Source organism: Pithys albifrons, chromosome 3, assembly GCF_047495875.1.
Source record: "Pithys albifrons albifrons isolate INPA30051 chromosome 3, PitAlb_v1, whole genome shotgun sequence".
Lineage (NCBI taxonomy): Eukaryota > Metazoa > Chordata > Aves > Passeriformes > Thamnophilidae > Pithys > Pithys albifrons.
Window position 1 is genome coordinate 57,491,090 of NC_092460.1, and position 24,022 is coordinate 57,515,111.

The following is a 24,022-nucleotide window of genomic DNA, read 5'->3' on the forward strand; positions in this document are numbered from 1 at the left end:
AATTCCTAGCCCTGTTACTCACTTCCAGCATCTCCCCGGACAACTCACTTGGGCTCAACCACTGATAACCCCACTTGTATTTCTCTCCAACCGAAGAGTCTTCGGCTTGAGACTCAGACGCGCTGAACACCTGCGGCCCCGACACCTTCCCATTCTCCAGAGGGAGCTGCCAGGGTTCCCCGAGAGGCGGGCACGCCTGACGGGAGGCTGGACCCCGAGCTCCCCAGTCCCCACGACGAGCAGCGAGCGACACGCTCGTTCCTGCGGCTCTGGACGAAGCCAGCGACCCCACACAATGTGGACCTCCCACCGCAGCGCAGCACGGCAGCCCAAGCAGACCCTCGCCCAGGCTCCACCGTACCCCTCGCGCCCGCTGCTCAGCAGCCGTCGGCTGCTCTCGGGAGACGCCGTAGGGCGACACCGCCCCGAGCCCCAGCCGTGACTGCCCGGCGATGCGAGCAATGCGCCCCCGCGCCCCCTGGAACAGGGACGGACCGCGCCCCGGGCGCCCGGCGGTCCCTTCGGGCGGCCCCGCCTCCCCCCGGGCGTCGCCCCCGCCCCCGGGATGGTGCCGGCCCCACGCAGAGCCCCCGCACCCCGGGCAATCGGGGCGACCCGGTCCAGCCCGGCGGCAGCCCCTCCCTCATGAGCCCGCGGTCTCTCCCGCCGCCGGGGGATCCCCGAGCCTTCGAGGCAGCCCCTGCCCCGCCGGCGGCGGCCCGGGGACGCGGCACCCCGCGTGGCTCCGCCCCCGCCCCGCCCCGCGGGAGCCGCTCGTGGCAAAGTCACCGACCCCCGAAGCCCGCCGGGCTCCATCAAACGCCGCGACCCCGCCCGCCGACGTCATGGAAACAAACGCGTCAGCCTCCCGCCCGCCAGTGGCGGCGGCGGCGGGAGGGTAGCGCCGCGGGGCCCCGCCCCCGTGGGCGCCGTGCCTACCGGGGCCCCGCCTCCGCCTCCCCCATTGAAGACGCCGCACGTCGGGACCCCCCTTCCTTAGCCGAGCGAGGGGCCGTCACGTGGCCGGCGCTCCGCAGGCGGTGAGGGGGCGCCAGGGACCGGCGGGCGCGGCGCCGGGAGGGGAGGGGGCGGCGAGCGCGGGCAAGTGAGTGACCGTGGCGGGCGGGCGGAGGTGGGAGGCGGGCGGATCGCCGCGCTCCGCTCCGCCCCGCCCCGCCCCGCCCCGCCCTGCCCTGCCCGGCGGCGCCCGGCTCCTGTAGCCGGTGCTCTGCGCTGCAGGGGCTCGGCGGCGCGCTTGGCAGTGCCCGGTGCGTGTAGGGGAAAGGAGACGGGCGGGCCCCGGGGAGCGGCCGCGAAGAGGGCGAATCGCCGATTCCTGCCGGTGAGGCGACGGGGGCGGGGCGGGCGGTCCGCGCTCCCCCCCTCCTTTCTCCTCCTCCTCCTCTTCCTCCTCCTCCTTCTTCTCCTCCTCCTCCCCCGGCTCTCCCCGCGCCGGTGCCCCCTCCCTCCCTTCTTCCCTCCCCAATTCGGTCGCCGCTTCCCCTCTCCCGCCCCCTCTCCCGCCCTCCTCCCGCGGCCGCAGGGCGGGGGCGGCACGCCGGGCCCGGCCAGGGCGGAGAGTGCGGGGACCTTGTGTGCTCGGCGAGCGGGCGGCGGCAGCAGGTTCACGAGCGCTTCGTCCTGGCCCCGGCCTGGCGGCTGGTCAGCCCCACGGCGCCGAGGTAAGCACAGCGGCGGCGGCTCGGGGCGGCTCTGCTCCTGGCTGGCCGGCCGGGGCGGGCAGTGGCGCGGCGGCAGGTGCAGCTCTGCCCAGCGCCCGTCGCGGGATTGCGGGCCGTGGTCGGGCTCGCTCGGGGAGGCGGCGCGGCCGGAGAGGCTGAGCGCAGCGCTCCCACGCTTTCGCCAGTTCACCGTTCAGGTAACCGGAGCGCATACCTGGCCTTTGCCGTGCATCTGGGGCACGGCGTGACCTTGAGGGCAGCAGATGCGGGGCTGAGCCTCCACAGGAGGTCAGCCGTCACGCCGTCGGGGACCCTGCGGCCAAACGCGGCCGGCTCGCCACGGCCCCGCAGCCCCCGCCAGGCGGGCGCGCACACGCCGCGGATTAAGGTGGTGCTCAGCCCCCGCTGCCCGCCGGGTTAAGTATCCGGGATTAGCCCGCTGCGGCAGCACGACACCGACATCCCTGGCCCTTCTCCGCCGCCCCGCGGGGGCTGCGAGCCCGGCACCCACACCCGCGCAGCCTCCCCCGCCGCCTTCCTACCTCCCTCGGTCGCCCGCCCGCCTGCCGCGCCCCCAGGGCGGTGTTTTTGGCCGTGGCTGAGTCGTACGCCACTCTCCGTCGGAGCGGGCGGGCGGGCTGATTTGATTTATCGATGGCTGGCTGGGCTGCTCATCGATCGGTGGGCCCGGACGGGGAAGGGATGCGGCACCGCTTCGGAAGGTGGGAAGGTGAAGCCCTCGCGGGCGTTGTTCCGCGTGTGAGCCTGGCCACTCGCGGGGCCGCTCCGCCGTGGGAAGCGCCTCTAACGGCCGTGTCATCCTCGTCCCGGCGGTGCGTGTAACCTTTGGATGTCGCACCACGTGAGTTTTGGAGCGGGCTGGAGCCTCCGCTGGGGGATGGCTGGCCTCTGCCGAGAGCGGGACAAACTGCTCGCTACTCTCAGTGGAGCGGAGTGGGGCGGGTGTCCGCGCCGCCGCCTGCCTGGGCTCCCGGCCATGCCCCTCGGTCTGTCGATAAAGGCTGATGTTGGAAGGGTTTAGGATTTCTGGAGAAAGGTCTTATGGAAAGCTGACGGACAGAGGTGGTCTGTGATCCCGCGGAGTGTCTTTCTTTACCGTCGCGTTGCGAGCGGTGTTTACCGAGGCCAGGAGGGAGCTCGGCCTGAGTTCGAAGGTACATTTGGAAACCGAGAGCTGTGGGTGAGTTTGCCCCAGGGTTCGCAGCCTGAGCATAGCGTATTAGCACAGCTGTGATAGGAATCGCTGCAGTGCTGCGCGTGTTCCATGCTGCACATAAATATTTTTTACATTTGGCTTTGTAAATTGTAACGGGTGGATGAAGAGAAGGATGCACTTGACAAAATTTCCATGGCTTTTTTTCTTGTCATTTTAAGATTTCCATTAGAGAAATCTTAAACTATCTGTTATATGCGGCATTCTTGAATTTGTAAATTCGGCTGCTGAGAATTTCCTCTCAGGGTATGTTCAGAAGGAACTGGCAGTAGTACCTTATGCTCTGTTTTAAACCGTCATTCTGGGAATGTGGTAGCTGTCCTCACAGTGCTTGAGGGGTGACTAGCTAGGTGAATATTCAAATCATGTCCCTTCTAAGAAGTCAAGTTTCAAGCGCAGTGTACTTGTGAAATATCTTTCATCATTAGTGGTTGACAATCTTGACTTGCCAGGGAATGAAATGAGTGTCCTTGAAAAACCACCGCCTGTAGTAAACCTTCTGCATCTTCAAAATATTCGTGGGTCCTAATGAATTTCAGTTGAAATAGTGTTCTTAGGTGTTTGAAAGGGTGTTGGTTAGATGACTTGCCAACTCCTTTTTTCGTGATACAGTGTATTCAGAAGGTGGTAGCTGTAGCTACAGCTAGGGCCATTTTTTTCCTGTTTGTTGGAGCATTTGAAGAATTTGTTCCAAACACCACAAATCATGAATTCCAGTAGAAGTAAACTTGTGTATCTTTAAACTGTTGGCTCTTGTGGCAGGAATAGCTTCCAGTGTACTAGGACTTTAATACTTATGGCATAATGAATGGAAACTCTCAGTGTCGGTGGAAAAAGTGGTCATTGAATTCAGTGAGGAAAGAAAACTTGTACACTTAAATGTGAAATTTTTGGTCTAGAACAGCATCATTGTGTGGTTCAGTTTATTGCTGCTCCTGATGTTGGTTATGGTAAACCCACCATGGTTGGATTATATGAAGGAAATGTGAATCCTGTGTTGTGTACAGCCACTTGCAGGTTTTCCCAATCAATGCTCCTCAGTGCTGAATTGTGACATTATTGCTTCAATTCTTTCAGAGAAAAATGCAGCTTTCCATATAAGTAACTAAAATAATACAAAACTAATTTTTAAGGGAATAGTGGCTGTAATCTTTGTATGCATGCATACTCTGACTCACTATTGCATATTAAGCAGATGTGTTTGGGAACATAAAGCAGAAAGCAAGACTTGTGTCATATTAGCTTTGAGTAAACTGTGGATTGGTTTCTTACACTAAGTTGCATTACATACAGTCAAGTTAGTCTTGTTTAGAAAGTCATTCTTATGCATTTCAATATAAAGAACTTACGTCAGCTGTTAAAATTGCAAACCTTTAAACCGTGTTGTGGAAGGCTTAACAGCAAGCTGAGAGGCTTGAAAGTGTCCTGGAGCAAAGGCACAAAGGTCTAGGACTTTTTTACCTGTTTGAATTTATTTGAAAAAATGAAGTGTGGCAAACTGGGAGACAGTTATAAGATGAAAATACCAAGGAGGGAGAAACATAGATTGAATCTACTGAAGCAACTTCAAAAACAGGTGCTTTGGAAGAATTAACTTTGCCAGCTTTTAAGATTTTAGAGCTGTGAACTTAATATTAACTGACAAGTTCAAAATGGACCTGGCACAACAATAACATGCCATAGCAAGCAAGTCTCCCTTGACATAAGGGTGGACAATATAACCTAAAGTATCTTCTGACTCAAATTTCTTCCATTAATTAACAAAATATTAATGGCACTGAGCATTCTTTACCACAGAAATGTGACCTCGGAAATGTCTTTCAGTGTTTGAACTGTTTATTTTAATATATGCTCTTTTCTGGTTTTCAAGAGAAAGTAATACCAGTGCAACAAGGGATTCATATTTTGCTCAGAGTTGAAGTTGCTTTTCAGTTAGCAAAATTTAATCTAATGCACGATAACAAACAGCCCTGATTAGTCCAAGGCATTTAAAATTTTATATCTTTTGTGACATGAGGTAGACTGCTTGAATCTAGATTTTTGTTATAGAAATGCATGCTTACTTTCTTCTGAACAGATAAACGAAACTGCAATAATAGTCTTAAATTTGTATCCTCTATTATTTGCCACTTGTCTTAAAATTATTGTTATTATTATTATTAATCAAATAATAATAATAAAAGTTGTTAAAAGCTGCAGTTCAGGAGATAAGAATCTTTCTCTGTAGAGTATTTTAATTAAATTAGATAAAATCTATGAGTTGCAATATTGTGTTTAAAAAGCTAATATTAGCTCTGTCTACTGGCTTACTGTAGTGTGTGCAACAGTCGTGAATAGGTTTATTTGGTGTTTTTAATTCAAACATGTTAAATTTTCTTTGAAGGCATAATTTTTATTTCTCCTTAAAAAGTTAACAGATTGAGGAACAAGGAAGGCAACAGATGGGAAGTGATGTTGATGCTGGTTTGAAAAAGAAAAGTGAAGCTACGATGGTTTATGAAAAGAATAGGTACTTCTCACAAGCATTAAGAATTACTAATTAATTCAAAATAGGTTGTCTTTTAAAAGATTAGATTTCTTCATTTTCAATAACTAATGTTCGTGTTCCCTAGCTTAGGCTAAAATTAGCTGAAAAGACCATGTTCACTAGTTGAACAGCAGAGTGATATAAAAGTAAAAAAGAAAATATTTTTTGGTCATGAATCCCGCAAAATGTCTGTAAATGTGTGTGAAAAATAACATGTTCAGTGTGTCTGAAACAGGGCAGTTTCATACAGAAAATGTGAGCAATGATAATGAGCATTATAGAAGGAGGATTTCCTGGAGGTGACATGTACTATGAAATCAACAGGCAAAATATTAGACTAACCCATCTGGGGGGAACAGTTGCACCTGTTGACACTGAATATGATTTTGGCACATGTACATGGTATTGTCCAGTTTGTCTTTTCTTTTTAAGTTACCAGGCTTTCAAATAGAGTTCATAAAAATAAATTTCTAGTTTTCATGATGGATTTCACATGATATGAGCGGTAACTTTGAGGGATCTGTCTGTTCAAGCTATTCATATTCCAGTAAACATTATGAAAATTATTTCTGCTGCCACTTGAAAATCATGCTCTAAATGACAGATGGTGTTATGGGGGTGTTATTAGTTTAATTTGGTGAATTGCACAATAGGCGTGAGGCTTTCTCCATTGGTATTTCAAAGATCTGGTCGGAGAAGAAGTATAAAGAAAATGTAGGATTCATTTAAAAAGTCCAGAAATAGCTCTGAAAATAAATACAAATTCTTTTTGTCCAGTAAGAGATAAAATGTAATATACTATTACAAGACAGGTAAATAACATCTGCCTTGACTTTGAGGAGTAATGGACTGAGGAGAAGTTTATCTCCCTTTACTGCTGTTTGCAACTGTACTGTGCAGTTAAAAAAGAGTGCATGAATGCATTTTGAGGATGGTAGTTGATAAACTTTTGTGCTGGCCACTAAGTCTGGCTGGGTTTGCCAATTAAAACATGACCAGTCTTAGCACTAGGGATAGTGCTGACTTACTGCTGGCTATTTTCTGATGCTGCTTTGGAGGAGAGAGTTAGGTAAGTACCTGCATGGCCTCTTACTTGTGGTAGACTTCTTAGTTTTTTTTTAATACTCTGTATGTGCTGGATGTTGCCTTAATTCCCAGTGAGCACAGGAAACACCCTGTTTTTAAAACACACTTCTCGAAGCCTATCACTTGTAATCTGCTACCCTTACTTGTGCCCTTATATTCACAGAAAGATAAGGTGGCAGCAGGGAAAACAACACTATTGAGTTCTCACCACTTGGTGTACAGTGTCTGGTCAGAGGAAGCCTGGGATGTACCATACTCTGCATAGTTGATAGCAACAAACTCCAACTGGAGGCAGAAAAGATTATTCAGCCACTTTGCTTTAGACAACTATATAACTTCCTGGGACTCAACCCAAGGTTCACAGTGGTGTGCTCTTTTTCTGCTTATGTCTTCACTGAAACTCAAACTTCAGTATTAAGATTTTGAATAAAAGATGATCTTAATCACCTTTACATTACATACACCAGTGGAAGAAAAATCAAATGCTCTTTTTGCTGGAGTGTTACAGAAGTGCCCTTACATAGAGATCACCCAACTTTTTTTGCTCTTATTTGAACTGGTGGCTTCTCTGTGTGGCTCTTTCAGGGTTGCCTTGCTGTCTGTGCAAAATGAAAGGATGTGTTGCCTGTGGTGTGAATTTTGTCTTCCTGAACTACTGCATTTCCAATGAAATCAGAATGTCTAAAAAAGAAGTCTAAATGATAAAATAAATCTCATCTGCTAATCAGCTCAAAATATCTCTGTGGATTTAAAATAAATAAAAAACAACTGATAGCTCAGTATGGGGAGAGGAGGAAGAGTCATTAGCTGTGCTTGGTGGAGTTTTTCTACTGTAGAAAGAAATAGCCATAGTGCTGTGGTCTCTGTTGAAATAGAGCTTGGGTCACTAGCAGTAAAGTCTTGCAGCTACAGTACAGTTTTTTAAGAATACTTGTAGAATGCACTAAGAAGTTAAGAGGGTGGCTACTATGACTCTGAAAGCTTGGAAGACATTTGCTTTTGTTTGGTAGATACTTTAAGAGTCTTTAAAGTTCTCATGAAAATATTTGTTCTGTTAATATATTTGATGGTTTTTTAATATTCCAAAGTTATGTCAGACTTTTATGGTGGCCTTCAGAAGATGCTGGATTAATCACTGAGGACAGAGTCAGTTTCATTTGTATTTTCCTATGTGTCACTGAGTGTGAAGTTTCATGGGCTGGCTGAGGTGGCCTCATGGCTGCTTGCATTTCCACCTCTTGGACTAACTCCCCCTCCTTTGTGCCATCTGTGCCTCTTTGCATCTACTCATTGCACCTGTAGACGATTTGTTACAAAATCGTTGTGCACAGATTGGGCTCTTCAAGGTAAGAAGTGAGGCTTGCATGAGGAAAGAAGCACAAGACTTTGAATCGGTGGTGTTGAAATGTTCCCCCTTATACAGCCATGTGAAACCATTCCCTAGAGAATATTAACTTTTTGACATAGGAGAACTTAAGGCTATTGTTCTGACTGTAGATGGGAGAGTAGTTTAAGTGCCAGCCTTCAGCTAATGGTGTTCCAGAAGAGTTTATTTGTATCTATCCATATGGATCTCTGCACTAACTAAAATATTAAAAAATGTTACAACACATGATCTATATGACTAAAGGCTTCTGATACTAAAGGGGAGGAAAAGATAGTGTGCATGTTGTGTTGTGTGTCCAGACTTGTTTCCTGAGATTTTTACATATGTAAGACTGAGTGGATAGTAACAAGAAATGGGTGAAAATTACAGCCATTAAATTATCTGGAAAAGGGTGGTATTTTTGAATCTCTTCTGGTTATTCAGAATCAGTAGAGACTAAGGCAAGATCTTAATATGCATATTGAGCAGGAGTTTTTTCACTTCCATCTAAGTGCTACTGCTATCAGTGTTGATATTACACTTCAATTTGCTGTACATTGCTTGGGTCTGATTACTGGGGAATGAAACTGGTGCAAAACTTCATGAAGCCTATGGAATACAATGCAAATCAATACTTAAATTAGAGCAGTGTCTAGCAGCTTCATTCTGGTGAGGTTGTATGAAACACAAAATGATTTAAACTGACTGTCAAGATCTATGCCAGATGACTTTTAAATATACGTAGTTGAGAGTGACAGCTGGGGAGGGTAGGAAAGGTGCTTTACCACCACTAACACAACTGCTTTACTTCTGCTTTACTAATAACGGAAATAGTTTCAGCTTGTGTTCACCTACTTCTGCTCCGAAATCCATGTAGTTAACAGTGACAGCGATTTTTCACATTCTGCAATGAGCTTGTTTTGCATAGTGAAACATCTTGACATCTTCACAGAGTCTGATTTCAGATGTGTTTTGGTAATACGTAGATCTGGCTGTGATGACTGCAGATCTCAGGATTTGTTCCTAAACTAGAGCTGTATTTCTAAAGTGAGTTGAGATTTGGTAATAACAGACTAAATTCTCTAGGATTTGAGACAAGCATGGTCTCTTGCTTTCTGGGTTTTTGTGTGTCTATGTTGGTTGCTGTTAGTGGAGGCACTTCAGTGGAGCAAGCTATCCTTCCAATAGAGACAGCCACTCGCACCTGGTGATGGTGGGCACTGGACAGCAGCTCCTCAAACCATATTAGCAAAATTGTTTAGAAAAGGCTGTTTTGGTTTTGTGAAGTCTGACTCCGTAAAGCTGTGTTATGAACTTAAGCTACCTCCTAACACAGGAAATTGGTTTACCAGATGGAGAAATGCAAGAGGTGGATGCTTCAGGGGAGTACTTTATATTTTCTGTGAAGGTACAGTAGTAACATTTTTGGTAAGTGGACCTCTCACTCCAGAACTGCAATGCTGAATTTGCACAGACTGAAACCTTTGTGTTCTCTTGCTGTTGTCAAATCTAAAGCTACAGAAACAAATATGGAGAATAAAGCTATATGTATAACCACGGGCAAAATGCTTTGAACTGGACAAAGTAAATATGTGCTGCTTTGAGGCAGTGATCATAAAACAGGATAGTTTCAAGGTCCTGATGGGAGATTGCCAAAGGCCCCTCCTGAGCACTACTGAGCTGACAAAGTAAACACCCTTCTGACGGGCTTTCTTTTTCACTGCCACAGTTGGCAGTAGCTGAAAATGGTGACGTAGTGGTAGGGCTGCTGCATGGTCTGAATTCCTGGTTTGAGGGTGAACAGGAGAGCTGGAACTGGCTTGGCTGCCAGGCACCTGCACCCTGCTGTGCAGAGGAGTTCTGTAGGAAAGGTCTCTGCCATCTCACAGGACAGGGAGCCTGAGCCAGCTGAAGGGCTCTTCGGTGCTGGCATGGACTGGCCTATACTGGGCTACTTGAGCAGGAGCGTGACCAGCAGGTTATTGCCCTCAGTCTTGCTTATGTGGCCACATCCAAAATGGTGCCCTGTTTTGCACCTGTCCTGACAGAGAGGCTGGCAGAGATATCACTGATTTGATTAGGGGCTGTCCAGTGGTTGTGGGGGTGAGGTGAGGTGGCTTTGCTTGACCTGGAAAGGGGAAGGCTAAAGTGAACCCTGGTGGCGTTCTGCAGTGGGGCCTTGCAGAGAACATGCAGTAAGGCTCTTCTTTCCAGGATAAGTGCAGGGGTGTGGAGAAGAGCTTTGTATTGATTGATTTGAGCTGGTGAGGCCTGTGCTGGCTGCAAGAGGGCAGTCCCCATCACCTTCAGGAGTATGACCTTCAGGAGGAACCACAGGTGTTGCCACTGTCACTGGTTCTCATCTAGGGCTGTTCCCTGACCTTGAGGTCAGGTGAGCAGCAGTGCTGACACAGTGCTGTACCTTCTGGCTGTAGCACAGGCTTGGATATTCCTAAACTAACTGTGAAGCCACATCCTTCCTCTTGCATGTGCCTGCTCTGACATGGTAGTGCAGCTGCTTGATATGTGCGTTCAGTCCAGCCGACTGGCAGAGCAATCCTGGGCACTTACATAAGCTTCTTAAAAAGCTGAAACTAGTGACTCTGGGCTTCTGTTGCTGAAGCGACACAAGCGCATCTAAGAAGAGATTCATGTGACTATTTTAGATCATGCCCTAGGTGGCTCAAGTTAGTATTTTGGTATAGAAGTTAGAATTTATCCATTGCTGTTTAAAAAACAAACAAAAACCCCAAACAAATACCCCCCCCCCCCCGCAAACTTCATGTGCCTGTCTTGGATATAGGTGTTTCCATTCAGTCAGGTGAATCTTGAATATGATGGGAGAGATGTAACCCTAACCCACAGAATGCACCCAGGCTTCAGAACTTGATTGGCCCTCCAAGTGGTGAAAGCAGGGGATGGAAAAGAGCACAATTTTGACATTGACTTAGAAAAAACTCTTGCATCTGCTGCATGTTATCTGTTACTACCTATGAAAATACTAAATCTTGGGAAGCAGTTAATACTGGAATCAGCATTTGTTCAGCTGTGTACTAGCTTTTCAGGTTAGAAATGGAGATAACAAGAATCCCTAGATCCATGAAGGCAGCTGTAGTGATTTTAAAGTGTAAAGTTCTGTGGAATTTGCTGTAGAAACTTAATCAAGAAGAAGGGTGCTCCAAATATATTTCCTGTAGATATGGTTTCATATTTACTTGACTCAAGCAGGTTCAGTGTAGTTCTGTGCTGTATTTTGAGTTGGCCCTGGTATTAGATTATCTGTGTGGTGAGTCTGGTTAGATAACCACTCTGCCCAAAACCCAGCATTTTTCCTATCTGGATAAGCTTCTCATGTACCTGTGGAAACGTCCTTGTTGTTACAAGAGACTGCAATAACTTGGGGAAACGAAGAATGATTAGAGTGGTTGGGATGCATCCTGACACTTGATCGTCACCATGTTTGTGGTGGAAGAACCATGGCTTTTCTTACTGTGGTTGCTCTACATAAAACATACTGAGCAGCCTGGCCAGAGCCCCAGGAAACAGCCAAGCACAGCGTGCAGATAGAAAACACTGCTGGAACTGATATTCAACAGCAAAACGGAGGTCGTCTGCTGCCATGCTGGGGGTAAAACTTCAGTCAGCTATATAAAGTATCATGTAAGCTCTTAAGATAGGAACCAGTCTGGCCTGCTCTGGCTTAGTGATTTTGTGAATCTACTGTGTGAAAATGAAGCTGAGAATGAACACAGCTTTCCTTAGATGGGGAGCAGGAGCAGCTATCTAACTTGCTGAAGGGTGGTTCTTCTATTTTTACAAATTGAAACAAGTGAAGGCTAAATTATGTAGCTACAGGTGCATTGTTTTTTGGTAAATAGTAGTCAAAATCTAATGATTCAAGCTATTGAAGCTTTTTAAAGTTCATATGAAGTTTAAGATGATGGAAACTTTTCTTTAGGAGTGTTTTGCTGCGCTTCTGTAAGAAACTTTGAGATAAAGGCATTTACTGCACTTGTGTGAGTTTTTCATATACAGTTTTAAATAGTGAAACTTAGAAATAGCCACCCAATAAAATTATTTGATAAATGCTTAAGATTGACAAGAATTTTGTATTAGCTTTGCCTCTTTCCAACAGGTTGGGAAATGCTGATTTATTTTTAAAAAATCCATTTAATTTGCAGTTTAAAAAAACAAACAAGGGAGTGTCTGTTTGTGGAGTTTTTACCAGGACAGTATGTTGTCTCATGTTGATCTAAAGCTTTGCATTTACCTCCATGAGATAGCTAAAAGCTATCAATCTGTCTGCTTAAAGCCTGTTCGTCTTTCAAAAACCATTTCCACAGACGCCACTGTGTCAACACCATTCAGTCCTAATTGCCAAGTCCAAAGCATGCTGATCAATGGAAATGCTAAATAAAGCAGCAGAGCTCTTGCCTCAGAGGATGTGTAAAACCAGCTTTCCCAGTAGATGTGTGCCTCTGGGAACACCAGCATAAAGTTTTGCTATTTGTTACCCTCTAGTTCAACACCATTCTGTCTTCTGATTCCTATGCTTGTGGGTCATCTTGAACTCTTGAGTTTTTGAGCTTGTCTTCCAGGTGAAGCTGTTTAAGAAATTAATAACCAAAATGGTTTAGTTTTTCTGAAAGTGAGACCAGAATCCATAGGAATAAAAACTTGACTATCTTGAATTTTAGCTGGATAATGATTTTTGTTATTGGATTTTTGGGGGTGGGGTTTTTTTTGTTTGTTTGGGTCTTTTTTTGGCATATGAAACATCATGTTTATAGTACTTGTTAGTACTGTTAGAGTTACTCTTGCCATTTTTGTCAGGTATGAGGCTTTGAGATGTGACAGTTGGTTGAGGATCAGAAAATACCAGCTCTACTGCCCATTGACATACATGTCTGTGAAAGCCTGAGGAAGTTCTTGGCATGCCTTAAATTAAACACGTTAGGTTTTCAGGCACAGCTCTTACTGCTTTCTTACAGGTATCTTTTTCACAGCTGATAAGTAAAATGATGTCTGTACTCCCTCTGCTGGCTCTGCAAAAGTAGCTTTCATGAACCTAAATCATTGAGTAGCACCTTGTACAAATATGATGCCTGTGTGCAATTCTGAGTTGAAAAAAGCTTAATGAATGGAAGAGGGCTTTTCCTGAAAAATGGGTCAACAAATAGTTGCTGAAAGCTAATCAGGTGTCTCAGATGCTATCTCCTGCTATAATGGTAAACACTGGTGTTGTATATACCTTTGTAATTGTAGTCTGGTCTGTTTTTGTGTATCAGCGATTGGATGGGGCTATCCAAATTAAAACACCAAATACTTGTACATCTATTCATACGTCTGAGTCCTATTTTTATAGGTAGGGTGCTATATGTATGTAGAGGTGTGATAGGTGGAAGCCTTCCCTAGGGAAGGAAACTTACATAAATTAGTGCTCTGTACATTTATTTGCTTATTCTGAGACTACTTGTTTCTTTCTATGTGAAGAGATACAAAAATTCTCAGCTAGAATGAAAAAGTTTGGGTCTTGAAGTCTTAGTGTAGGTAGGTGTTATGTACATAATCAAAGCAATTGCACTTGGAAGTCAATAGACATATTTACATCCCAGTGTGGTTCATTCTATTTTCTTGGTTTTGGATATTATTACTCTATTATATCACTATTCTAGTTAATTTTGTTATGTATAACAGCTTCAGAGGACTGAAAGGATAACCTACCCTCAGTAACCAGATGAATGGAATAACAAGCCAAACTGCCTTTTTACTATTTACTACTTCAGAGTATCTCTGAAAAAGAACCCCTGAGCCTTGTGATGTGGACCATCTGGCTGCTGCTTGCAAAGTCTGATGATATTTTTCTGGGTTTTTTGTCCCTGCAAGGTACATTTCCTGGAAAGCTGTCTTTTGTCCAGACCTTTTACTTGTATAATTCATGAGCGTCAGATATTCTAGAGCAATAAGACTACAGTGCAAACCCAGTTTAGGAATTCAGTAAATGCAATTTTAAGAATTCAGTGCAGCCAAACACTGTGGTTCCTCCTGTTGAATTTCTCTTTGGGTGTACTTGTGGCTGGCTGTAGATGTCTTCAGGCATTGCTATACTCAGAAGGGACTTTTAGGCTGTATAAAACCAGGCAGTGCCTGGATATTAGAACAAGTTTTTCTCTCACAGCAAGTGTGTTCCCCCTACTGAATATCCTTCACTTCCGTATACTATTGTGGATTAAGGTCTTGAAGTTTATTGCTATGTCTTGGTTATACCCCCCACTTATAATCAGAAATCAGAGTTTTAACTGAATTTTGCTTTTCCTTTTTTTTTCTTTCTCTTTTTTAAGATGTCCAAAGCTGTATTTCAATAATGTTCATTTTAATTTACAAGTAAAGCAAAAATTGTGGACCTATGTTATACAGGCCAGAAAATGTAGCTTAGCAATGTCTGCCTTCAACCCTAGTCTTGTCAGGCAAGATTCTCAGTGCACAGGGAAAGGCTTCTATTTGCTAGGAAAGACTAATAGTGTATTTCAGAAAGCTCCAAGTTAAGGAGTCAGAGATTCCTGATCTTAAAATATCTTAAAATAATAAAATAGCTTAAAAATAGCTTGGTTTAGGCTTCCTGTGGGCAATTTTGCCATGATGCAATTGTTTAAATACTTCAAAATATTTGCTCTGTGAAAAATACTTTGTGACAGCTAATGGCTTATTTGAATAATAACTGCTCAACAACAAGGTGATGTTTTAGTAATTATGTACTTTTTCAGTTTTAAGGAAGAAAACTGTCTGGAAAGCTGTTTAGCCTAATTATGTGCATAAAGCATCACACATCAAACTAGGCTGTGATTTTGACAGACAGCTGCATAACTGCCTAGAATTGTTCCTTTTTACTTTGATTCTGGATTCTGACTGTATACTGCTTGATCGCATTGCTGAGTTCCTTTAATTAGATAACTAAACTGTTCAAATATCAAGCCCCCCCAATCTAAACCTGAAAGAAACAAGAAAAAACTCCACAGACAAAACTAACCTCCCCCAATTTTATGTTTTATTGGTTAGAGTGAAAGATTTTGAAGGGAATGGATCCACGTGCAAAAATCTGGCTCCTGTAGCAGTATAGCAGCTTGCTATTGGTAATCTAGACAAAGCTACTACTGGTATCAAGCCTGAGTGCAACATAGAAAACTACATATAAATGTTGAGTGTAATGCATGTTTGTTCTGAAGGTGAACTGGGAGCATTGTTTATAAGCTGTGCTGTTATGGCTGTGAATAAACATGAAGGACAGTTGGGATTCTGCTGGTATAATTTTTTGTCTATTTTAAAGCATCTCTTCTTCAGAAGAAACATAAAAGAGTGTTGTAAAATATGGAAGTAAAATAAAGCCAAGAAGTTAATAGGTTTAAAACCATGGCAAAACTTGGCTGGCAACCTGTGTGTCATGGTATACAGACTTGAATGTGTGTGTAACTTAAATGAGCCAAATTCATATCATAACTTTGAAATGAGGTGTATGGTTGGTTTTTAATGTGTAGAACTCCTCAGTAAGAGGTTTCACTTCATCTTCCTAACCAGTGTTTGGTCCTATCAGGTCTGAAAGTGTCAAAACCAAGTCTGTGACTACCAGAGTTCATATTGGCACCAATTTTTTTCTAAGTCTTGTCTATCTCAGGCTGCTTTGTTTGTTTTTTGTTCTGTTTTGGTTTTGTTGTTTTTTAAGTGCTGCTAAAGTAATTTTTAATTATAAAGGTTTTCAGATGGCTTCTTTCTGTGCTTCCTGCTACAAACTAATTTAAATAAATCATCCTTAAAGAGACTGACAAGCAGGTTTTTGGAGAACAGTCCTAGCACAGCTGCTTCCTAGTAGTAGTCTACTTTCTTCTCTTCGTTAGAAATGGAGATTGAACGCTATGTGTCCTTCATACTGGAGTCTGTTGAAAGTGCTGAGAAAACAGGTGATGGTGAGGAAAATAGGCATGCAGGAGTTTGCTTGGGAAAGTGGAGCACTAGGAACAGAGAGGGAAGCTTCTATGCGTCTTTGAAAATTACCTCTAGAAAGACTGTGGAAGTTCTGGTAATTCATGTTATCTTTTGTTTCATGGTGCTGTGTCACATTTGTTTTTGTGATGCTTTTGTCAGTCACTTCCCTCCAGTGGGGAAACAGGCATTTCCTGAGTCTTGCTAACCTCATGCTAGAGAAAGCTCTTGTCTTCCCTATTCTGCTTAATCTACATGCTGCAGTAAGACAAACTTGTGAATTGCAGGATTTAGATTAAAAAATCTTAACAAGTCTTGGTCTGTGACTCCCTACTTGGCTCTATGGGGAAAGAAACTTGGGCTGAGCTGTACTGTAGTCAGATGTGCACTGCTACTGGTCCTTTGAGGAAATTCATTGGAAGCCATGAGCTGGACATACAAATCTTGGTTATTTAGAGAGTTTGTACCTTCAGCAGTCACCAGCTGGAATAAGTATAACATGCACAAATGCAGGAGGATTGCTTAAAGTTTGCCACTTGAGTGGAGAGACTGATACTGCTCTTTCCCAATTGCCTTTCTTCAGAGATACTGTATGCTACTGGTGTTGCTAGAAACAATGTGAAAGTTGTACAATGTTACTATGTGCTACTGTAAAACAAACACTTGCAGGAAATAGCTTTATATAAAAGGAATGGAATAGGTCTGACTTTGCTGAGTCAGAACGATGATCTGTAGTCTTCATGATTAGTTACACTTGGCCCTAAGCATCAGCTGCAGCTGAACTAATTGCATTAGGCGCCCCATTCATACTCTGTCTTTTGGAAGGAGAAATATTAAAGCTTATCAAACAAGCCAGTAGCAGTTAGTGCTGAGGATTCAGAACTGCCGTAGCAGGAGACGAACACCTCACTACGTATGCCAATGGTAGTTATGCTGCAGGCATCTAACTGCTGGTTTACCATGTTAGTTCTGGTAGCCTTGTGCTTTGATAGGGCAGGGGAGTGAGAGGAAACAAATACCTGGTCCTCAGCACTGGATAAGTCCAGCTGGTTGCTATGAAGTTTTTCAAGGTATGGCCTTTCCCTAACTAGGGGAGCATTGTAGAGCTAAATTAAAAAACCTGGTTCACCTCATAAGTTGAATGCTTGTTGATTAGACTGGAAGCAGTGCCATCTGAAAATTGCATTAGGATCCACTGATACCAGTGAAGACTTAAGACCTTTGGTTTATGGGAAACTGGAGAAGGGATTTCCTTTTCTAGGTGGAATAGCACTTCTAAATATTACCATGGGCCATGGTTTCATTTGCATTTTCCCCAGTCACTTTTTTCTTATTAATTAATCATGAAGCTGATGTCTTTGTAATATCAGAAACCCAAAGAGCTGATGGACAATACAGTTCTTCACACCTGAAGACTTTGGAAATAAAGCTGCAATTGTTAGATGAACATAGGCAGTTTATATAGCAACTTTAAATAGCCTACCCAAACTGACAAATTAATTGAATTTACTAAATCTGCTTGAGCTATTGTTTGACAGTCAGGTGAATTTGCTGTTCAATTCAAATGCTGTCTGCCTTTGTCTAAAAAGTGATGTACCATGCTATTTGTTTAGTGGCATGTCACTTTATATGAAATAACAGAGAGAACATGAACCTTTCCTTAAGTGGAGATTAACATTATCTTAAGGGTGGCAGCAACATGATGATGGCTTGGCTTCGAGAAGATTTGGGAAGGGCTCTCCCCACGTGGATGTGTCCTTTGAGCCTGCGCAGTGGATTTTTTAGGTGAGGCACATCATGCGCAGAACTGGCCCCACCCTTTAACTCCTCAGGTTCATCTGCCATGGCCGAGCAAGCTTGGACGGTGACAGTGAAGTCCTCAGGACTAGAACTTAAGCCCCCGGTATTCCCAAGAGGTCTCCCATCCAAGTATTAACCAGGGTTGACCCTGCTTGGCTTCCGAGATCTGACGGGATTGGGCGCCAGGGTGGCATTTAACTGCCTTTGACTGACAGCAGTATAGTTCCATGATAAAGATACTTCCAGCATGAGCTAAATATGTGTGCCTTAAGTAGGCATATCCACATTGCTTATATGACTTCTACAAATAAATCAGCAATTCTGGCATCTTGTGGAAAAACTTGAAACAGTAGAAATGCTGATATTTAAAATTTTTTGGCTGAGGGGAGGAGATCTTTTGGGATGACTGCTTTCTGCACCACGCTGCTGCGAGTAGCCTATTCATAGATGAAATGTGAAATGCATAGCTACCATCACAGCTAGCAGGAGAGCGGAGGCTTGGGAACATGCATGGTGCTTATGTGCTCCTTTGACCTGCAAGGGCAGATTTCATGGCTGAGGAGAAAACATTGTTTTTAAGATCATGCAAGTGCAGGAAGAAGGCAAGAGCAGTGGAAAGAAAATGAGAAGAAGTGCTAAAACTTTCTAAAGTTGTGTGTCCCACAGGAGATTAATCTAGAGCAGGACCCAAAATGGAATGCCATCTCTCAGTGGCTGGAGGTGCTGTGAAGAAGAGTAGAAAGGCACACATGAAATTACCATGCTGAGCCCTGAGTTGCCTGTGTGACTGTTGTGACAACAGACTTCCTGTTGTCTATTACTTCATTAATGCAGTTGCCAATTAATGCAGGTGGCTTTCCCAGTGCAAAAGGATAAGGGTAGCAGGTGTAAGTTGCAGCGTTAGTGTCAAATAATGAGAGTTGGTTCAGGACTAATGTGAGTGGAAGTGTTATGCCTTGTCACTGTAGCAGTGCCATACCTTTGGTCACCTGAGGATGTCACAGACTTGCTGCTTGCATTGTTAGACTTAACAGTTAAGTGCTATGATGGGACTCTCAGCTTTGTGCATCCTGTCTACTAACACTGGTTATGCTTTCCCTGTTAAAGAAACACACTGCCAAGAAAAGTATTTATTATCTTACACTGAGTGGTGGATGTACACTGATCACAGAGCATTTATTTTAACATCATTCTGCAGACAGGTCCCAGCAGCTCTATTGCAGTAATGCATTTTGTGTGCAAAAAGCTCGCCCAGACCAGCAACCTACCCTGCATAAATGAGGAAGTTTGGAGTAGCTAAGTGTGTGACAGTGCAGGGAGCATGATAACTTAGCGTTTAAGTGGGTGTCAGACTTCAGAAAGATTAAAAAGTATAACCATGAGGAAGAGCCAATTTTGAAACTGGAGATGTGCCTGAAGCACATGTATTTCTGGCAGACAGGGTTTAATATCGTGCAAGGGAAGCTAGAATGGTTTTCAAAATACACATTTTTTAAGAAGTAAGGCTTTTTAAGGGTTTGAGGATAAGGATAAACTGTGTTCTTGTTTTTCCAGAAAGCTTTGTGAAAAATGTGATTATGAAGGTTCCTAAACTGGCTTGTTACAGGGCAAGAGGGAAGCTTCTTTATGCACAAGAGGACAAAACAGACATCCAGCTTCACATCACTGTGTACTCAGTGAGATAAGTGACCAGAGCTGATGGTCTTGTTTTACTTTTTTACATTCTAAACCATTGCTTGGCACAGATGGTAATTTTGGGGATCATAAATGGATTCTTTACCATACTCACTATTTGTATGTCTATAGTTCAATGAGTATATAGAATATTTTGTGGTACTGTTTCTACATAGCAGTAGATAGTCCAAAGCCGCTAGAAAAGCCTTTAAAACTTACTCTGTTAATTTTATTGCCCTAATAAAAAAGAATTTGTCATGTGTGGGGTGACTTTATAGAACTTATTAGGCTTAATCTCATATTTATTAATATTTCCTAGTAGTTTTAAGACTAATTTTAAATTTCTCTTGAAGGTGTTTCTGAATACAAGAAGAATCAGGTAGAGATGGACTTTTGCCCTTTGCCTGAAGCCTAATAACTCTGGGGGAGCTTTTGGCACCTCTCGGATACCAGGAAGCGTGGTCACATACTGCTATGCTTAAATGGGTATTACCATAAAAGAATAGTCACTGGAAGAAAAAAAGGGAGAGTGTTCAAAGCAGGAGGAAATGGTAAATCTCTAGTTCTGGATAAAGTGCCATATGTAGTTTAGCTCAAGAAGTTTTGGAAGCAAGATTAAGGAGAAGTAGCAAAAATTAGAGGCTTTGTGAAAAAAAAAATAAAAAGATTTCTCGAGACAAGTAATGTTTCTCAAGTAAGAGAAAGTAAGATTTCTCAAGACCTGTGGGAATAACTGATGAAGCCAGCTTCTATTTTTGCTCTGAGTCATAATTATGGTCAGAAGTGACCAGCTGGATGCATTGCTTACAGCCATGCACTAAGCTTTATATGCAACAAGTAACTGAAATCCAGGAACCCAATTCCATCTCTGTTGGGATGAAGTTTTGAACCATCCCACTTTACCTTTACTTGAAACTTAGTTGTATATAATGATGTCATATGCCTCATTTAGCACACACCTGTCAGGTTTTGTGACCAGAACGCATCTTGCAATTTGGAGAATGCCAGTAAACTCTGTTGTAGTCCCATGATGCATAAGTTTAGTAGGTAGTTTGCCATGCGACCATCTTGCCTTTTTTTAATGGTTTTGATGAATATTGATGAGAAAAGTGGGGTAAGTTCCTGAATTTAGCAATGTAAATATTTGTCAATAGATGATTTTACTGCATACTTTAAAAAAATCCACTTTTAGGCTTATATATTAAGCTATTAATATGATAGATCTGTTAATAGAACTTAGTTTACAACGTAATTATCCCAAATAAACATTTTTAACCCAAACTGTGCAGGATTGAGAGACTTTAATTCCTCAGTCATCTTATTTAGGACTCAGTGGATGTGAGATAAAGGAAAATATTGATGGGCCTTGGGCAAACATTTTTTACTTGCATACCAGCAGGTGATCAGACATATTAGCTACCTTAGTCCAAATTTTGGCAGGTCCATTCACCTCAAGTTAGCTGAGGAAACTGACACACAGTAAATGTATTTTTAGGTACTCGAACACACTCAAAATGATTCGGGGTGGAACAGGGGTCTATCTAGAGGTTAAGACTTTTTTTTTCCTTGGGTATTATAGTCTTAACTTGGAACAACCTGGCATTGCAAGCCATCCTGTCAAATTTAGCCTGGTTTTAGTTCAATGTCATCACAGATCAAAAAGTAGATGACCCTAGTGAAGTGACCCTAGTGAAAGGAAGAACAGAGAAGGAAGCTTCAGGGCCTGTGGGTGGAGAAGGGAGAAGCTGCCTGAGCGTTGATCAGAGCTGTGGACTGGAAGAAACGCTTCAAGACATGGCTCTGTTAATGGATGTCTGGAATGAGTAACTCCAGTTTCCAGCAAAGTGTTTTAAGTAGTTAAAAACTCAGCTCTTTTGTATGGTTTTGTGTTTTGAAGTGTTTGGACAACTCAGCATGGTAATATGAAATAGGAGACTATGAAAGCCTAGTGTATCAGCTACATGGGACACTTGATGCTTTTTGTAATGATGATCATGTTGGTTTTGTCCTCTTGGGTTTTCCAATATATCTCAAATTCTGATGTTCCTTGAAAGTGTTCATAGGTTTTTCTGAAACCCTCCTTGTTGGATCAATCTGTTTATTGTTGGATCTCAGTAATATCTATTATCTCAGATAGGTAATAATTAGTTTTAAGCTTTTGCTAAAACAGTTTTCCTACTCAGACTATTCTATAGAGCACGTTCCGATACTCTTTCTTAGTCTGTCTCTCACTTCAGCTGGAATTGTTGTGTTCTTAGCGTGGAAAGGCCATGGCTTGGACAAAACAGGGCAGTGCAGACCTGTGTGGCTGGTTGATGGAATAACATGCCTGCTCACTTGCTGGGCTCCTTGCTAGGCTGTGGAGCAAGCTGCTTTATAAGAGAAGGCCATTTTCTTCATGCCATTGTAACTCACTTTCAAGACTTCATGATTTTTCCTTGCTGCTATCAAAATAGGAAAATTATGCAGAAATCTGTGTTTGAACACTGCTAATTTTTATTACTACCAAACTGACTTCTGACTACTACTGTCCTAATTTACTAGCCATCATTTCAATAAGAAATAAATTTTGTGTCTTAAGGAAACCACTACTGGATGAAACTGCTACTGCAAGTTTCAGTCACAGTAGCCAGCAGCAATCCATATGTGCCATAAATCACAGAATAGTTTGGTTTGGAAGGGACCTTAAAAGGTCATCTGGTACAGCCTTCCTGGAATGAGCAGGGACAATACCTGTGTTTACATCCAATGGAGAAACTAGGCCAGTTTTTACTTCAGATAGATAAGTACATCTTCTTTCTAAGAGATTAAGCTTCAGAATGAAATCAGATTTCCCTTTGAAAACTAAGCAAAAGTCATGACCTTTGAATTTATCCCTTATAACACACAAGCTGTTATAAGAGAAACTTGTCACTACAATGCTGTTGGGCTCATTTAAGACTGAAGATGATATCTTGAACTTTTTTTTGTGCCCCTTCTTCTTAGCTCTTCAGTCTACTTGTACTTGTCTCTTCATAAGCCAGATTGTCTGAGATGCTTGCACCAAAACAGCAGCATGCCACTGAAATTATTTAACTCCTTTAATTGTTCAGTTAGGCACATTTTAACTTACGAGATAGCATGCTTTAAAGGTCACTGCTCTGTATTAATGTTTTGTGTCATTAGCATTTGTTCATATTTTTTGTGAAACAGATGGTGAACTTCTGTAGCCTGTCCAGTAGGTGTGAGATCCTGTCTCTTACAGTAAGAAAATTGACCCTCCAGCACAAAAGAATCAGCTGTTTTTTGTGTGATTCCCAGGTTGCTTTCTCAGTTACAATTACTTTCCATTACAGTAATATTCCAGACTTCTTTCCCTTCTTTTTCCTCCCTTACCCACAATGTTATGTGATGGTTGAAGCTGTGGAGCATACGCAAACTAAAGTATGCAAAGGCATATTATATGTTTATGGTATCTTAAGTGCTGTATTTTGAAACAGGTTAAAAGGCATGACAACTGAAGCATATAGGACAGTTTTTATCACAGCAAGCTTTTGGTATGCAGATCTGTCTGGTTTTCATTGAACTAATTAGATTAAACAAAGGCTTTCCTGAGATAATCACTTTGTAAGCCCTTTCCAGTATTACAGTGCCCAGCTTTAGTGTGTTGTTGAGGGTCAAATTTTAGTACCAGCTAATACTTTAATACATGAATGTATAGTGTTCAAGCAAGTGTATTAATTAAATTGAAGGACACAAGTTCTATAATTGCTTGAGCTTTGAATTGAGATATGACTTTGCTTAACTGTTCTAATATTGATTAGGAAAATTGCATTTCCTGCAGGTTGGCAAAGTGAGTATTACGTGCAAATTTAACAATAGGCTTGGGTAGGGGTTTAAGGTGTGCTAGGCCTGTCCATTTGGGCAGTAGTAATTGTGCCACTCTTGAACTGTACTGTTGACATTTGTCAGTGTGTGGTCACTGCAAACTATCTTTTCAAGGCAACTTTAATTGTAATGACTGCAGAACGCAAATTATAGCTTTCTTTAAAATAGAGGAAATCACTAAATACTAAATCACTAATTACTAAATCCTTTCACCTGTGAAGGACTATTTCTGGACTCTATAATTAATGCTCAAGACTGCCTTGATAGCAGCTGCGTTTTGGGGCAGGAGGTTAATGTGAGTCTATGTTTAAAGTGTCATTACAGGAACACTTAAACATGTTGCAGCTTCTGGCTTGGTCAACACATTAGAACTAAATAGATGTGTAATCTATAGTCACTTCATGCTTTGGTAAACATGTCTACATGTAGACCTCTGTTAAAGCTTGTCCTTTCTTCAGTCCAACTACAGAGGCTTATGACGTCAAACTTCTAACACTGACAAAATTATCTTTGTTTCATGGGTTATGGTTTTGAATAATTATCTTTGTCTGGTAACAAAGCACACTCCCTTAGCAGTAAATACTGAGTGGATTTGGGTAAGGAAGTTAAGTTGCAGTACTCCTCATAAGCAGCTTCAATGACATGATATGTCAGTGAAGTTATTACAGCCATAGAGCAGCAGGGTCTTTTTGGAGAGATTTGCGTTAAGTATTTGAATCCTGCTTATGAGAGTATATGCATGTACTCAAAGGTCCTTCTGCAGTTCAAGATTTTTAGTCATTTGGGTGAGACAGACAAAAACTTAAAGTTTT

At 43.1% G+C, this 24,022-nt stretch overlaps 1 protein-coding gene and 1 long non-coding RNA gene across 9 annotated transcripts in view; one reads left to right on the plus strand and one right to left on the minus strand.

Moving 5' to 3' along the window:
* LOC139670427 (uncharacterized) overlaps window positions 1-2,309 on the minus strand; it is a 54,201-nt gene extending 51,892 nt beyond the window's left edge. The window contains exon 1 of the long non-coding RNA XR_011697483.1: window positions 2,225-2,309. This is a non-coding gene — a long non-coding RNA (uncharacterized lncRNA). The remainder of the gene's footprint in view (window positions 1-2,224) is intronic.
* ATP2B1 (ATPase plasma membrane Ca2+ transporting 1) overlaps window positions 937-24,022 on the plus strand; it is a 61,632-nt gene continuing 38,546 nt past the window's right edge. Inside the window, exon 1 of one of the 8 annotated variants that reach the window (XM_071552103.1) lies at window positions 937-1,040. The gene's annotated coding sequence lies outside the window, so the exon portion shown is untranslated. The other 7 variants (XM_071552108.1, XM_071552109.1, XM_071552101.1 and 4 more) reach the window with 7 other exon arrangements.